Raw genomic sequence first — 14,823 nt, forward strand, 5'->3', positions numbered from 1 at the left:
AATCATAGTTACTCCCACCGGAGAATCATAGTTACTCCCGCCGGGGAATCATAGTTACTCCCACCGGAGTATCATAGTTACTCCCACCGGAGAATCATAGTTACTCCCACCGGGGAATCATAGTTACTCCCACCGAAGAATCATAGTTACTCCCACCGGAGAATCATAGTTATTCCCACCGGAGAATCATAAGCGAATATGTAATCGTAATCCTGAGGAAATTCCGCGTCATATGACACCCCATCGGAGTGTCATAGTTACTCCCACCGAAGAATCATAGTTACTCCCACCGCAGAATCATAGTTACTCCCACCGGAGAATCATAGTTACTCCCACCGGGGAATCATAGTTACTCCCGCCGTAGAATTATAGCTACTCCCACCGGAGAATCATAGTTACTCCCACCGGAGAATCATGGTTACTCCCACCGGGGAATCATAGTTACTCCCACCGTAGAATCATAGTTACTCCCATCGGAGAACATAGTTACTCCCACCGGAGAATCATAGTTACTCCCACCGGAGAATCATAGTTACTCCCACCGGGGAATCATAGTTACTCCCACCGAAGAATCATAGTTACTCCCACCGGAGAATCATAGTTATTCCCACCGGAGAATCATAAGCGAATATGTAATCGTAATCCTGAGGAAATTCCGCGTCATATGACACCCCATCGGAGTGTCATAGTTACTCCCACCGAAGAATCATAGTTACTCCCACCGCAGAATCATAGTTACTCCCACCGGAGAATCATAGTTACTCCCGCCGGGGAATCATAGTTACTCCCACCGGAGTATCATAGTTACTCCCACCGGAGAATCATAGTTACTCCCGCCGGAGAATCTTGGTTACTCCCACAGGAGAATCATAGTTACTCCCGCCGGAGAATCATGGTTACTCCCACAGGAGAATCATAGTTACTCCCACCGGAGAATCATAGTTACTCCCACCGGAGAATCATAGTTACTCCCACCGGGGAATCATAGTTACTCCCACCGGAGAATCATAGTTACTCCCATCGGAGAACATAGTTACTCCCACCGGAGAATCATAGTTACTCCCACCGGAGAATCATAGTTACTCCCACCGGGGAATCATAGTTACTCCCACCGAAGAATCATAGTTACTCCCACCGGAGAATCATAGTTATTCCCACCGGAGAATCATAAGCGAATATGTAATCGTAATCCTGAGGAAATTCCGCGTCATATGACACCCCATCGGAGTGTCATAGTTACTCCCACCGAAGAATCATAGTTACTCCCACCGCAGAATCATAGTTACTCCCACCGGAGAATCATAGTTACTCCCACCGGGGAATCATAGTTACTCCCGCCGTAGAATTATAGCTACTCCCACCGGAGAATCATAGTTACTCCCACCGGAGAATCATGGTTACTCCCACCGGGGAATCATAGTTATTCCCACCGGAGAATCATAGTTACTCCCACCGAAGAATCATAGTTACTCCCACCGCAGAATCATAGTTACTCCCACCGGAGAATCATAGTTACTCCCGCCGGGGAATCATAGTTACTCCCACCGGTGTATCATAGTTACTCCCACCGGAGAATCATAGTTACTCCCGCCGGAGAATCATGGTTACTCCCACAGGAGAATCATAGTTACTCCCGCCGGAGAATCATGGTTACTCCCACAGGAGAATCATAGTTACTCCCACCGGAGAATCATAGTTACTCCCACCGGAGAATCATAGTTACTCCCACCGGGGAATCATAGTTACTCCCACCGGAGAATCATAGTTACTCCCATCGGAGAACATAGTTACTCCCACCGGAGAATCATAGTTACTCCCACCGGAGAATCATAGTTACTCCCACCGGGGAATCATAGTTACTCCCACCGAAGAATCATAGTTACTCCCACCGGAGAATCATAGTTATTCCCACCGGAGAATCATAAGCGAATATGTAATCGTAATCCTGAGGAAATTCCGCGTCATATGACACCCCATCGGAGTGTCATAGTTACTCCCACCGAAGAATCATAGTTACTCCCACCGCAGAATCATAGTTACCCCCACCGGAGAATCATAGTTACTCCCACCGGAGAATCATAGTTTCTCCCACCGAAGAATCATAGTTACTCCCGCCGGGGAATCATAGTTACTCCCACCGAAGAATCATAGTTACTCCCACCGGAGAATCATAGTTACTCCCACCGGAGAATCATAGTTACTCCCACCGGAGAATCATAGTTACTCCCACCGGAGAATCATAGTTACTCCCAACGGAGAATCATAGTTACTCCCACCGGGGAATCATAGTTACTCCCACCGGAGAATCATAGTTACTCCCACCGGAGAATCATGGTTACTCCCACCGGGGAATCATAGTTATTCCCACCGGAGAATCATAGTTACTCCCACCGAAGAATCATAGTTACTCCCACCGCAGAATCATAGTTACTCCCACCGGAGAATCATAGTTACTCCCGCCGGGGAATCATAGTTACTCCCACCGGAGTATCATAGTTACTCCCACCGGAGAATCATAGTTACTCCCGCCGGAGAATCATGGTTACTCCCACAGGAGAATCATGGTTATTCCCACCGGAGAATCATAGTTACTCCCACCGGAGAATCATAGTTACTCCCACCGGAGAATCATAGTTACTCCCACCGGAGAATCATAGTTACTTCCACCGGAGAATCACAGTTACTCCCACCGGAGAATCATTGTTACTCCCACCGGAGAATCATAGTTACTCCCACCGGGGAATCATAGTTACTCCCGAGGTAGAATTATAGTTACTCCCACCGGAGAATCATAGTTACTCCCACCGGAGAATCATAGTTACTCCCACCGGGGAATCATAGTTATTCCCACCGGAGAATCATAGTTACTCCCACCGGGGAATCATAGTTACTCCCACCGAAGAATCATAGTTACTCCCACCGGAGAATCATAGTTATTCCCACCGGAGAATCATAGTTACTCCCACCGAAGAATCATAGTTACTCCCACCGAAGAATCATAGTTACTCCCACCGGAGAATCATAGTTACTCCCACCGGGGAATCATAGTTACTCCCACCGAAGAATCATAGTTACTCCCACCGGAGAATCATAGTTATTCCCACCGGAGAATCATAGTTACTCCCACCGAAGAATCATAGTTACTCCCACCGGAGAATCATAGTTACTCCCACCGGAGAATCATAGTTACTCCCACCGGAGAATCATAGTTACTCCCACCGGAGAATCATAGTTACTCCCAACGGAGAATCATAGTTACTCCCACCGGGGAATCATAGTTACTCCCACCGGAGAATCATAGTTACTCCCACCGGAGAATCATAGTTACTCCCACCGGAGAATCATAGTTACTCCCACCGGAGAATCATAGTTACTCCCACCGGAGAATCATAGTTACTCCCGCCGGGGAATCATAGTTATTCCCACCGGAGAATCATAAGCGAATATGTAATCGTAATCCTGAGGAAATTCCGCGTCATATGACACCCCATCGGAGTGTCATAGTTACTCCCACCGAAGAATCATATTTACTCCCACCGGAGAATCATAGTTACTCCCACCGGGGAATCATAGTTACTCCCACCGGAGAATCATAGTTGTTCCCACCGGAGAATCATAAGCGAATATGTAATCGTAATCCTGAGGAAATTCCGCGTCATATGACACCCCATCGGAGTGTCATAGTTACTCCCACCGAAGAATCATAGTTACTCCCACCGCAGAATCATAGTTACTCCCACCGGAGAATCATAGTTACTCCCACCGGGGAATCATAGTTACTCCCGCCGTAGAATTATAGCTACTCCCACCGGAGAATCATAGTTACTCCCACCGGAGAATCATGGTTACTCCCACCGGGGAATCATCGTTATTCCCACCGGAGAATCATAGTTACTCCCACCGAAGAATCATAGTTACTCCCACCGGAGAATCATAAGCGAATACGTAATCGTAATCCTGAGGAAATTCCGCGTCATATGACACCCCATCGGAGTGTCATAGTTACTCCCACCGAAGAATCATAGTTACTCCCACCGGAGAATCATAGTTACTCCCACTGGGGAATCATAGTTACTCCCACCGAAGAATCATAGTTACTCCCACCGGAGAATCATAGTTATTCCCACCGGAGAATCATAGTTACTCCCACCGAAGAATCATAGTTACTCCCACAGGAGAATCATAGTTACTCCCACCGGAGAATCATAGTTTCTCCCACCGAAGAATCATAGTTACTCCCGCCGGGGAATCATAGTTACTCCCACCGGAGAATCATGTTTATTCCCACCCGAGAATCATAGTTACTCCCACCGGAGAATCATAGTTACTCCCACCGGAGAATCATAGTTACTCCCACCGGAGAATCATAGTTACTTCCACCGGAGAATCACAGTTACTCCCACCGGAGAATCATTGTTACTCCCACCGGAGAATCATAGTTACTCCCACCGGGGAATCATAGTTACTCCCGAGGTAGAATTATAGTTACTCCCACCTGAGAATCATAGTTACTCCCACCGGAGAATCATAGTTACTCCCACCGGGGAATCATAGTTATTCCCACCGGAGAATCATAGTTACTCCCACCGAAGAATCATAGTTACTCCCACCGGAGAATCATAGTTATTCCCACCGGAGAATCATAAGCGAATATGTAATCGTAATCCTGAGGAAATTCCGCGTCATATGACACCCCATCGGAGTGTCATAGTTACTCCCACCGAAGAATCATAGTTACTCCCACCGGAGAATCATAGTTACTCCCACCGGAGAATCATAGTTACTCCCACCGGGGAATCATAGTTACTCCCACCGAAGAATCATAGTTACTCCCACCGGAGAATCATAGTTATTCCCACCGGAGAATCATAGTTACTCCCGCCGAAGAATCATAGTTACTCCCACCGGAGAATCATAGTTACTCCCACCGGAGAATCATAGTTACTCCCACCGGAGAATCATAGTTACTCCCACCGGAGAATCATAGTTACTCCCAACGGAGAATCATAGTTACTCCCACCGGGGAATCATAGTTACTCCCACCGGAGAATCATAGTTACTCCCACCGGAGAATCATAGTTACTGCCACCGGAGAATCATAGTTACTCCCACCGGAGAATCATAGTTACTCCCACCGGAGAATCATAGTTACTCCTGCCGGGGAATCATAGTTATTCCCACCGGAGAATCATAAGCGAATATGTAATCGTAATCCTGAGGAAATTCCGCGTCATATGACACCCCATCGGAGTTTCATAGTTACTCCCACCGAAGAATCATAGTTACTCCCACCGGAGAATCATAGTTACTCCCACCGGAGAATCATAGTTACTCCCACCGGGGAATCATAGTTACTCCCGCCGTAGAATCATAGTTACTCCCACCGGAGAATCATAGTTGCTCCCACCGGAGAATCATAGTTACTCCCGCCGTAGAATCATAGTTACTCCCACCGGAGAATCATAGTTACTCCCGCCGGGGAATCATAGTTACTCCCACCGAAGAATCATAGTTACTCCCACCGGAGAATCATAGTTACTCCCACCGGAGAATCATAGTTACTCCCACCGGGGAATCATAGTTATTCCCACCGGAGAATCATAGTTACTCCCACCGAAGAATCATAGTTACTCCCAACGGAGAATCATAGTTATTCCCACCGGAGGATCATAAGCGAATACGTAATCGTAATCCTGAGGAAATTCCGCGTCATATGACACCCCATCGGAGTGTCATAGTTACTCCCACCGAAGAATCATAGTTACTCCCACCGGAGAATCATAGTTACTCCCACCGGGGAATCATAGTTACTCCCACCGAAGAATCATAGTTACTCCCACCGGAGAATCATAGTTATTCCCACCGGAGAATCATAGTTACTCCCACCGAAGAATCATAGTTACTCCCACCGGAGAATCATAGTTACTCCCACCGAAGAATCATAGTTACTCCCGCCGAAGAATCATAGTTACTCCCACCGGAGAATCATAGTTACTCCCACCGGAGAATCATAGTTACTCCCACCGGGGAATCATAGTTATTCCCACCCGAGAATCATAGTTACTCCCACCGAAGAATCATAGTTACTCCCACCGGAGAATCATAGTTACTCCCACCGAAGAATCATAGTTACTATCACCGGGGAATCATAGTTACTCCCGAGGTAGAATTATAGTTATTCCCACCGGAGAATCATAGTTACTCCCACCGGGGAATCATAGTTATTCCCACCGGAGAATCATAGTTACTCCCACCGGGGAATCATAGTTACTCCCACCGAAGAATCATAGTTACTCCCACCGGAGAATCATAGTTATTCCCACCGGAGAATCATAGTTACTCCCACCGAAGAATCATAGTTACTCCCACCGAAGAATCATAGTTACTCCCACCGGAGAATCATAGTTACTCCCACCGGGGAATCATAGTTACTCCCACCGAAGAATCATAGTTACTCCCACCGGAGAATCATAGTTATTCCCACCGGAGAATCATAGTTACTCCCACCGAAGAATCATAGTTACTCCCACCGGAGAATCATAGTTACTCCCACCGGAGAATCATAGTTACTCCCACCGGAGAATCATAGTTACTCCCACCGGAGAATCATAGTTACTCCCAACGGAGAATCATAGTTACTCCCACCGGGGAATCATAGTTACTCCCACCGGAGAATCATAGTTACTCCCACCGGAGAATCATAGTTACTCCCACCGGAGAATCATAGTTACTCCCACCGGAGAATCATAGTTACTCCCACCGGAGAATCATAGTTACTCCCGCCGGGGAATCATAGTTATTCCCACCGGAGAATCATAAGCGAATATGTAATCGTAATCCTGAGGAAATTCCGCGTCATATGACACCCCATCGGAGTGTCATAGTTACTCCCACCGAAGAATCATATTTACTCCCACCGGAGAATCATAGTTACTCCCACCGGGGAATCATAGTTACTCCCACCGGAGAATCATAGTTGTTCCCACCGGAGAATCATAAGCGAATATGTAATCGTAATCCTGAGGAAATTCCGCGTCATATGACACCCCATCGGAGTGTCATAGTTACTCCCACCGAAGAATCATAGTTACTCCCACCGCAGAATCATAGTTACTCCCACCGGAGAATCATAGTTACTCCCACCGGGGAATCATAGTTACTCCCGCCGTAGAATTATAGCTACTCCCACCGGAGAATCATAGTTACTCCCACCGGAGAATCATGGTTACTCCCACCGGGGAATCATCGTTATTCCCACCGGAGAATCATAGTTACTCCCACCGAAGAATCATAGTTACTCCCACCGGAGAATCATAAGCGAATACGTAATCGTAATCCTGAGGAAATTCCGCGTCATATGACACCCCATCGGAGTGTCATAGTTACTCCCACCGAAGAATCATAGTTACTCCCACCGGAGAATCATAGTTACTCCCACTGGGGAATCATAGTTACTCCCACCGAAGAATCATAGTTACTCCCACCGGAGAATCATAGTTATTCCCACCGGAGAATCATAGTTACTCCCACCGAAGAATCATAGTTACTCCCACAGGAGAATCATAGTTACTCCCACCGGAGAATCATAGTTTCTCCCACCGAAGAATCATAGTTACTCCCGCCGGGGAATCATAGTTACTCCCACCGGAGAATCATGTTTATTCCCACCCGAGAATCATAGTTACTCCCACCGGAGAATCATAGTTACTCCCACCGGAGAATCATAGTTACTCCCACCGGAGAATCATAGTTACTTCCACCGGAGAATCACAGTTACTCCCACCGGAGAATCATTGTTACTCCCACCGGAGAATCATAGTTACTCCCACCGGGGAATCATAGTTACTCCCGAGGTAGAATTATAGTTACTCCCACCTGAGAATCATAGTTACTCCCACCGGAGAATCATAGTTACTCCCACCGGGGAATCATAGTTATTCCCACCGGAGAATCATAGTTACTCCCACCGAAGAATCATAGTTACTCCCACCGGAGAATCATAGTTATTCCCACCGGAGAATCATAAGCGAATATGTAATCGTAATCCTGAGGAAATTCCGCGTCATATGACACCCCATCGGAGTGTCATAGTTACTCCCACCGAAGAATCATAGTTACTCCCACCGGAGAATCATAGTTACTCCCACCGGAGAATCATAGTTACTCCCACCGGGGAATCATAGTTACTCCCACCGAAGAATCATAGTTACTCCCACCGGAGAATCATAGTTATTCCCACCGGAGAATCATAGTTACTCCCGCCGAAGAATCATAGTTACTCCCACCGGAGAATCATAGTTACTCCCACCGGAGAATCATAGTTACTCCCACCGGAGAATCATAGTTACTCCCACCGGAGAATCATAGTTACTCCCAACGGAGAATCATAGTTACTCCCACCGGGGAATCATAGTTACTCCCACCGGAGAATCATAGTTACTCCCACCGGAGAATCATAGTTACTGCCACCGGAGAATCATAGTTACTCCCACCGGAGAATCATAGTTACTCCCACCGGAGAATCATAGTTACTCCTGCCGGGGAATCATAGTTATTCCCACCGGAGAATCATAAGCGAATATGTAATCGTAATCCTGAGGAAATTCCGCGTCATATGACACCCCATCGGAGTTTCATAGTTACTCCCACCGAAGAATCATAGTTACTCCCACCGGAGAATCATAGTTACTCCCACCGGAGAATCATAGTTACTCCCACCGGGGAATCATAGTTACTCCCGCCGTAGAATCATAGTTACTCCCACCGGAGAATCATAGTTGCTCCCACCGGAGAATCATAGTTACTCCCGCCGTAGAATCATAGTTACTCCCACCGGAGAATCATAGTTACTCCCGCCGGGGAATCATAGTTACTCCCACCGAAGAATCATAGTTACTCCCACCGGAGAATCATAGTTACTCCCACCGGAGAATCATAGTTACTCCCACCGGGGAATCATAGTTATTCCCACCGGAGAATCATAGTTACTCCCACCGAAGAATCATAGTTACTCCCAACGGAGAATCATAGTTATTCCCACCGGAGGATCATAAGCGAATACGTAATCGTAATCCTGAGGAAATTCCGCGTCATATGACACCCCATCGGAGTGTCATAGTTACTCCCACCGAAGAATCATAGTTACTCCCACCGGAGAATCATAGTTACTCCCACCGGGGAATCATAGTTACTCCCACCGAAGAATCATAGTTACTCCCACCGGAGAATCATAGTTATTCCCACCGGAGAATCATAGTTACTCCCACCGAAGAATCATAGTTACTCCCACCGGAGAATCATAGTTACTCCCACCGAAGAATCATAGTTACTCCCGCCGGGGAACCATAGTTACTCCCCCCGGAGAATCATAGTTATTCCCACCGGAGAATCATAGTTACTCCCACCGGAGAATCATAGTTACTCCCACCGGAGAATCATAGTTACTCCCACCGGAGAATCATAGTTACTCCCACCGGAGAATCATTGTTACTCCCACCGGAGAATCATCGTTACTCCCACCGGGGAATCATAGTTACTCCCGCCGTAGAATTATAGTTACTCCCACCGGAGAATCATAGTTACTCCCACCGGGGAATCATAGTTATTCCCACCGGAGAATCATAGTTACTCCCACCGAAGAATCATAGTTACTCCCACCGCAGAATCATAGTTATTCCCACCGGAGAATCATAAGCGAATATGTAATCGTAATCCTGAGGAAATTCCGCGTCATATGACACCCCATCGGAGTGTCATGGTTACTCCCACCGAAGAATCATAGTTACTCCCACCGGAGAATCATAGTTACTCCCACCGGAGAATCATAGTTACTCCCACCGGAGAATCATAGTTACTCCTGCCGGGGAATCATAGTTATTCCCACCGGAGAATCATAAGCGAATATGTAATCGTAATCCTGAGGAAATTCCGCGTCATATGACACCCCATCGGAGTTTCATAGTTACTCCCACCGAAGAATCATAGTTACTCCCACCGGAGAATCATAGTTACTCCCACCGGAGAATCATAGTTACTCCCACCGGGGAATCATAGTTACTCCCGCCGTAGAATCATAGTTACTCCCACCGGAGATTCATAGTTGCTCCCACCGGAGAATCATAGTTACTCCCGCCGTAGAATCATAGTTACTCCCACCGGAGAATCATAGTTACTCCCGCCGGGGAATCATAGTTACTCCCACCGAAGAATCATAGTTACTCCCACCGGAGAATCATAGTTACTCCCACCGGAGAATCATAGTTACTCCCACCGGGGAATCATAGTTATTCCCACCGGAGAATCATAGTTACTCCCACCGAAGAATCATAGTTACTCCCACCGGAGAATCATAGTTACTCCCACCGAAGAATCATAGTTACTATCACCGGGGAATCATAGTTACTCCCGAGGTAGAATTATAGTTATTCCCACCGGAGAATCATAGTTACTCCCACCGGAGAATCATAGTTACTCCCACCGGAGAATCATAGTTACTCCCACCGGAGAATCATAGTTACTCCCACCGGGGAATCATAGTTACTCCCACCGGAGAATCATAGTTACTCCCACCGGAGAATCATAGTTACTCCCACCGGGGAATCATAGTTGCTCCCGCCGTAGAATCATAGTTACTCCCCTCCAAAATTCTTTTTGCCCTTTTCGCCCTTCTCTTCATTTTTCTTTCTTTTTTCGTTCTATTTCGTCCCTTTTAACCTTTTTCGTCCTTCTTAGTCCTTTTTCGACCTTTTATGTCCTTTTTCGACTTTTTTCGTCCTCTTTCGTCCATCTTTGTCATTTTTCGTTCTTAATATCCTTTTTCGTCCTTTTCGCCGCGGAAGTCATATCCGCTTTCATTTCTTCGATAACTCCAAGGGCCTTTCCAGAATCGTTTTTTGAAATATTCAAAAATATGCTAAATAACCTCAATATTCCAACAATTTTTAACAAAATTTTCGAAATTTCACTTAATACATTTTCTTGTAGATTTCGGGAAGCAGAAGTCAGGTCAGGTCCGCGACGATTCCAACGCCGTCTATCTCGTCTCCATTGGTCCGGCCGTTTTCGAGTTATTCCAATTTCAATTTCGAAAAGTACGCCTCTCCGACGAATAAATTCCGTTCACTGTTAACAGACGATGCGATAAAAGTACCGTTCGTACGATCAAAGGTACTCACCCGGAGACATCACGAGGGGGCTCCGAAGGTAAGCTGAGCATTCGAAAACTCCCGGGAAAGCCGGAAAATCGAAAAAGCGTTTTCATCCTGGAATCGAAGTGACAACTGACAGACTCAGTCGGTAATGCAGTTTTCTGTTCACCACGGAACTTGGGTGGATTTTATGCATTTCCAAAAATTTATCCTTAAGTTAACTTAAACGACTAGCAAGGATACCGGGAAGACTTCTCCGATCCCTCCTGGACTTGCAGGTGACGCAGTAAGTTTCGACTTAACTCTCAGTCTCGGACTTGGAAAGAAATCCATCGAGTGTAAAATTCGACCATCAGTTCAGATTCCTCAGGCAGCTACAAAAGCACAAGGAGCGAGAGAAAGCAAAAGAGTCTATTCATACCCTCCCTCCGTGCTGATTCCAAAAATATAGGCTGTTCATGGTCGCGGAGCGACATTTTCGAAAAAATCGGTACGAAATGCCTAATTGATCGAATTTTCAAAAATTTCGATATTTCAACCGTCGATTCTGGAAAAACGGTTGCAGCTATCAAAGAATCGAGGCCGGAAGTGAGTTCTAGAGCTCGAAATCTACAAGAAAATGTACTCAGTTAGGTTTCGAAAATGTCAAAATTTCGGCGAAATTTGAAGAAGGGGGGACCATTGGAAAATTTTCACTTTTGAAAAAGTCGTTTAAAAATTCTGAAAAAATTCAGGAACGTAGATCTCGACGTGCTGATTCCAAAAATATAGGCTGTTCATGGTCGCGGAGCGACATTTTCGAAAAAATCGGTACGAAATGCCTAATTTATCGAATTTTCAAAAATTTCGATATTTCAACCGTCGATTCTGGAAAAACGGTTGCAGCTATCAAAGAATCGAGGCCGGAAGTGAGTTCTAGAGCTCGAAATCTACAAGAAAATGTACTCAGTTAGGTTTCGAAAATGTCAAAATTTCGGCGAAATTTGAAGAAGGGAGGACCATTGGAAAATTTTCACTTTTGAAAAAGTCGCTTAAAAATTCTGAAAAAATATAGGGACGTAGATCTCGACGTGCTGATTCCAAAAATATAGGTTGTTGATGGTCGCGGAGCGACATTTTCGAAAAAATCGGTACGAAATGCCTAATTTATCGAATTTTCAAAAATTTCGATATTTCAACCGTCGATTCTGGAAAAACGGTTGCAACTATCAAAGAATCGAGGCCGGAAGTGAGTTCTAGAGCTCGAAATCTACAAGAAAATGTACTCAGTTAGGTTTCGAAAATGTCAAAATTTCGTCGAAATTTGAAGAAGTGGGGACCATTGGAAAATTTGCACTTTTGAAAAAGTCGTTTAAAAATTCTGAAAAAATTCAGGGACGCAGATCTCGACGTGCCGATTCCAAAAATATAGGCTGTTCATGGTCGCGCAGCGACATTTTCGAAAAAATCGGTTCGAAATGCCTAATTTATCTAATTTTCAAAAATTTCGATATTTCAACCGTCGATTCTGGAAAAACGGTTGCAGCTATCAAAGAATCGAGGCCGGAAGTGAGTTCTAGACCTCGTAATCAACAAGAAAATGTACTCAGTTAGGTTTCGAAAATGTCAAAATTTCGGCGAAATTTGAAGAAGGGGGGACCATTGGAAAATTTTCACTTTTGAAAAAGTCGTTAAAAAATTCTGAAAAAAAAAAGTTCGCTTTCACTTCTTCGATAACTCCCTTGGTTTTTCCAGAATCGTCCTTTGAAGTGAATAGTCATAGTTACTCCCCCCCAAACAAATTTGCATTTTTCTCGCTTATTTGAAGAGATCCGGCAAAAGCGAATATGTAATCGTAATCCTGAGGAAATTCCGCGTCATATGACACCCCATCGGAGTGTCATAGTTACTCCCACCGAAGAATCATAGTTACTCCCACCGGAAAATCATAGTTACTCCCACCGGAGAATCATAGTTACTCCCACCGGAGATTCATAGTTACTTCCACCGGGGAATCATAGTTACTCCCACCGAAGAATCATGGTTACTCCCACAGGAGAATCATAGTTATTCCCACCGGAGAATCATAAGCGAATATGTAATCGTAATCCTGAGGAAATTCCGCATCATATGACACCCCATCGGAGTGTCATAGCTACTCCCACCGAAGAATCATAGTTACTCCCACCGGAGAATCATAGTTACTCCCACCGGAGATTCATAGTTACTCCCACCGGGGAATCATAGTTACTCCCACCGAAGAATCATGGTTACTCCCACCGGAGAATCATAGTTATTCCCACCGGAGAATCATAAGCGAATATGTAATCGTAATCCTGAGGAAATTCCGCATCATATGACACCCCATCGGAGAGTCATAGTTACTCCCACCGAAGAATCATAGTTACTCCCACCGGAGAATCATAGTTACTCCCACCGGAGAATCATAGTTACTCCCACCGGGGAATCATAGTTACTCCCACCGGAGAATCATAGTTAGTCCCACCGGAGAATCATAGTTACTCCCACCGGAGAATCATAGTTACTCCAACCGGAGAATCATAGTTACTCCCACCGGAGAATCATAGTTACTCCCACCGGAGAATCATATTTACTCCCACCGGAGAATCATAGTTACTCCCGCCGGGGAATCATAGTGATTCCCACCGGAGAATCATAAGCGAATATGTAATCGTAATCCTGAGGAAATTCCGCGTCATATGACACCCCATCGGAGTGTCATAGTTACTCCCACCGAAGAATCATATTTACTCCCACCGGAGAATCATAGTTACTCCCACCGGAGAATCATAGTTACTCCCACCGGGGAATCATAGTTACTCCCACCGGAGAATCATAGTTATTCCCACCGGAGAATCATAGTTACTTCCACCGGAGAATCATAGTTACTCCCACCGGAGAATCATAGTTACTCCCACCGGGGAATCATAGTTACTCCCACCGAAGAATCATAGTTACTCCCACCGGAGAATCATAGTTATTCCCACCGGAGAATCATAGTTACTCCCACCGGAGAATCATATTTACTCCCACCGGGGAATCATAGTTACTCCCACCGAAGAATCATGGTTACTCCCACCGGAGAATCATAGTTATTCCCACCGGAGAATCATAAGCGAATATGTAATCGTAATCCTGAGGAAATTCCGCATCATATGACACCCCATCGGAGAGTCATAGTTACTCCCACCGAAGAATCATAGTTACTCCCACCGGAGAATCATAGTTACTCCCACCGGAGAATCATAGTTACTCCCACCGGGGAATCATAGTTACTCCCACCGGGGAATCATAGTTACTCCCACCGGAGAATCATAGTTAGTCCCACCGGAGAATCATAGTTACTCCCACCGGAGAATCATAGTTACTCCCACCGGGGAATCATAGTTACTCCCACCGGAGAATCATAGTTAGTCCCACCGGAGAATCATAGTTACTCCCACCGGAGAATCATATTTACTCCCACCGAAGAATCATAGTTACTCCCACCGGAGAATCATAGTTACTCCCACCGGAGATTCATAGTTACTCCCACCGGGGAATCATAGTTACTCCCACCGGAGAATCATAGTTATTCCCACCGGAGAATCATAGTTACTTCCACCGGAGAATCATAGTTACTCCCACCGGAGAATCATAGTTACTCCCACCGGAGAATCATATTTACTCCCACCGG

This window comes from Zophobas morio, unplaced genomic scaffold (assembly GCF_036711695.1).
Source record: "Zophobas morio isolate AGI-343-1 ecotype UQ-CSIRO unplaced genomic scaffold, CSIRO_AGI_Zmor_V1 ptg000022l, whole genome shotgun sequence".
Taxonomy (NCBI): domain Eukaryota; kingdom Metazoa; phylum Arthropoda; class Insecta; order Coleoptera; family Tenebrionidae; genus Zophobas; species Zophobas morio.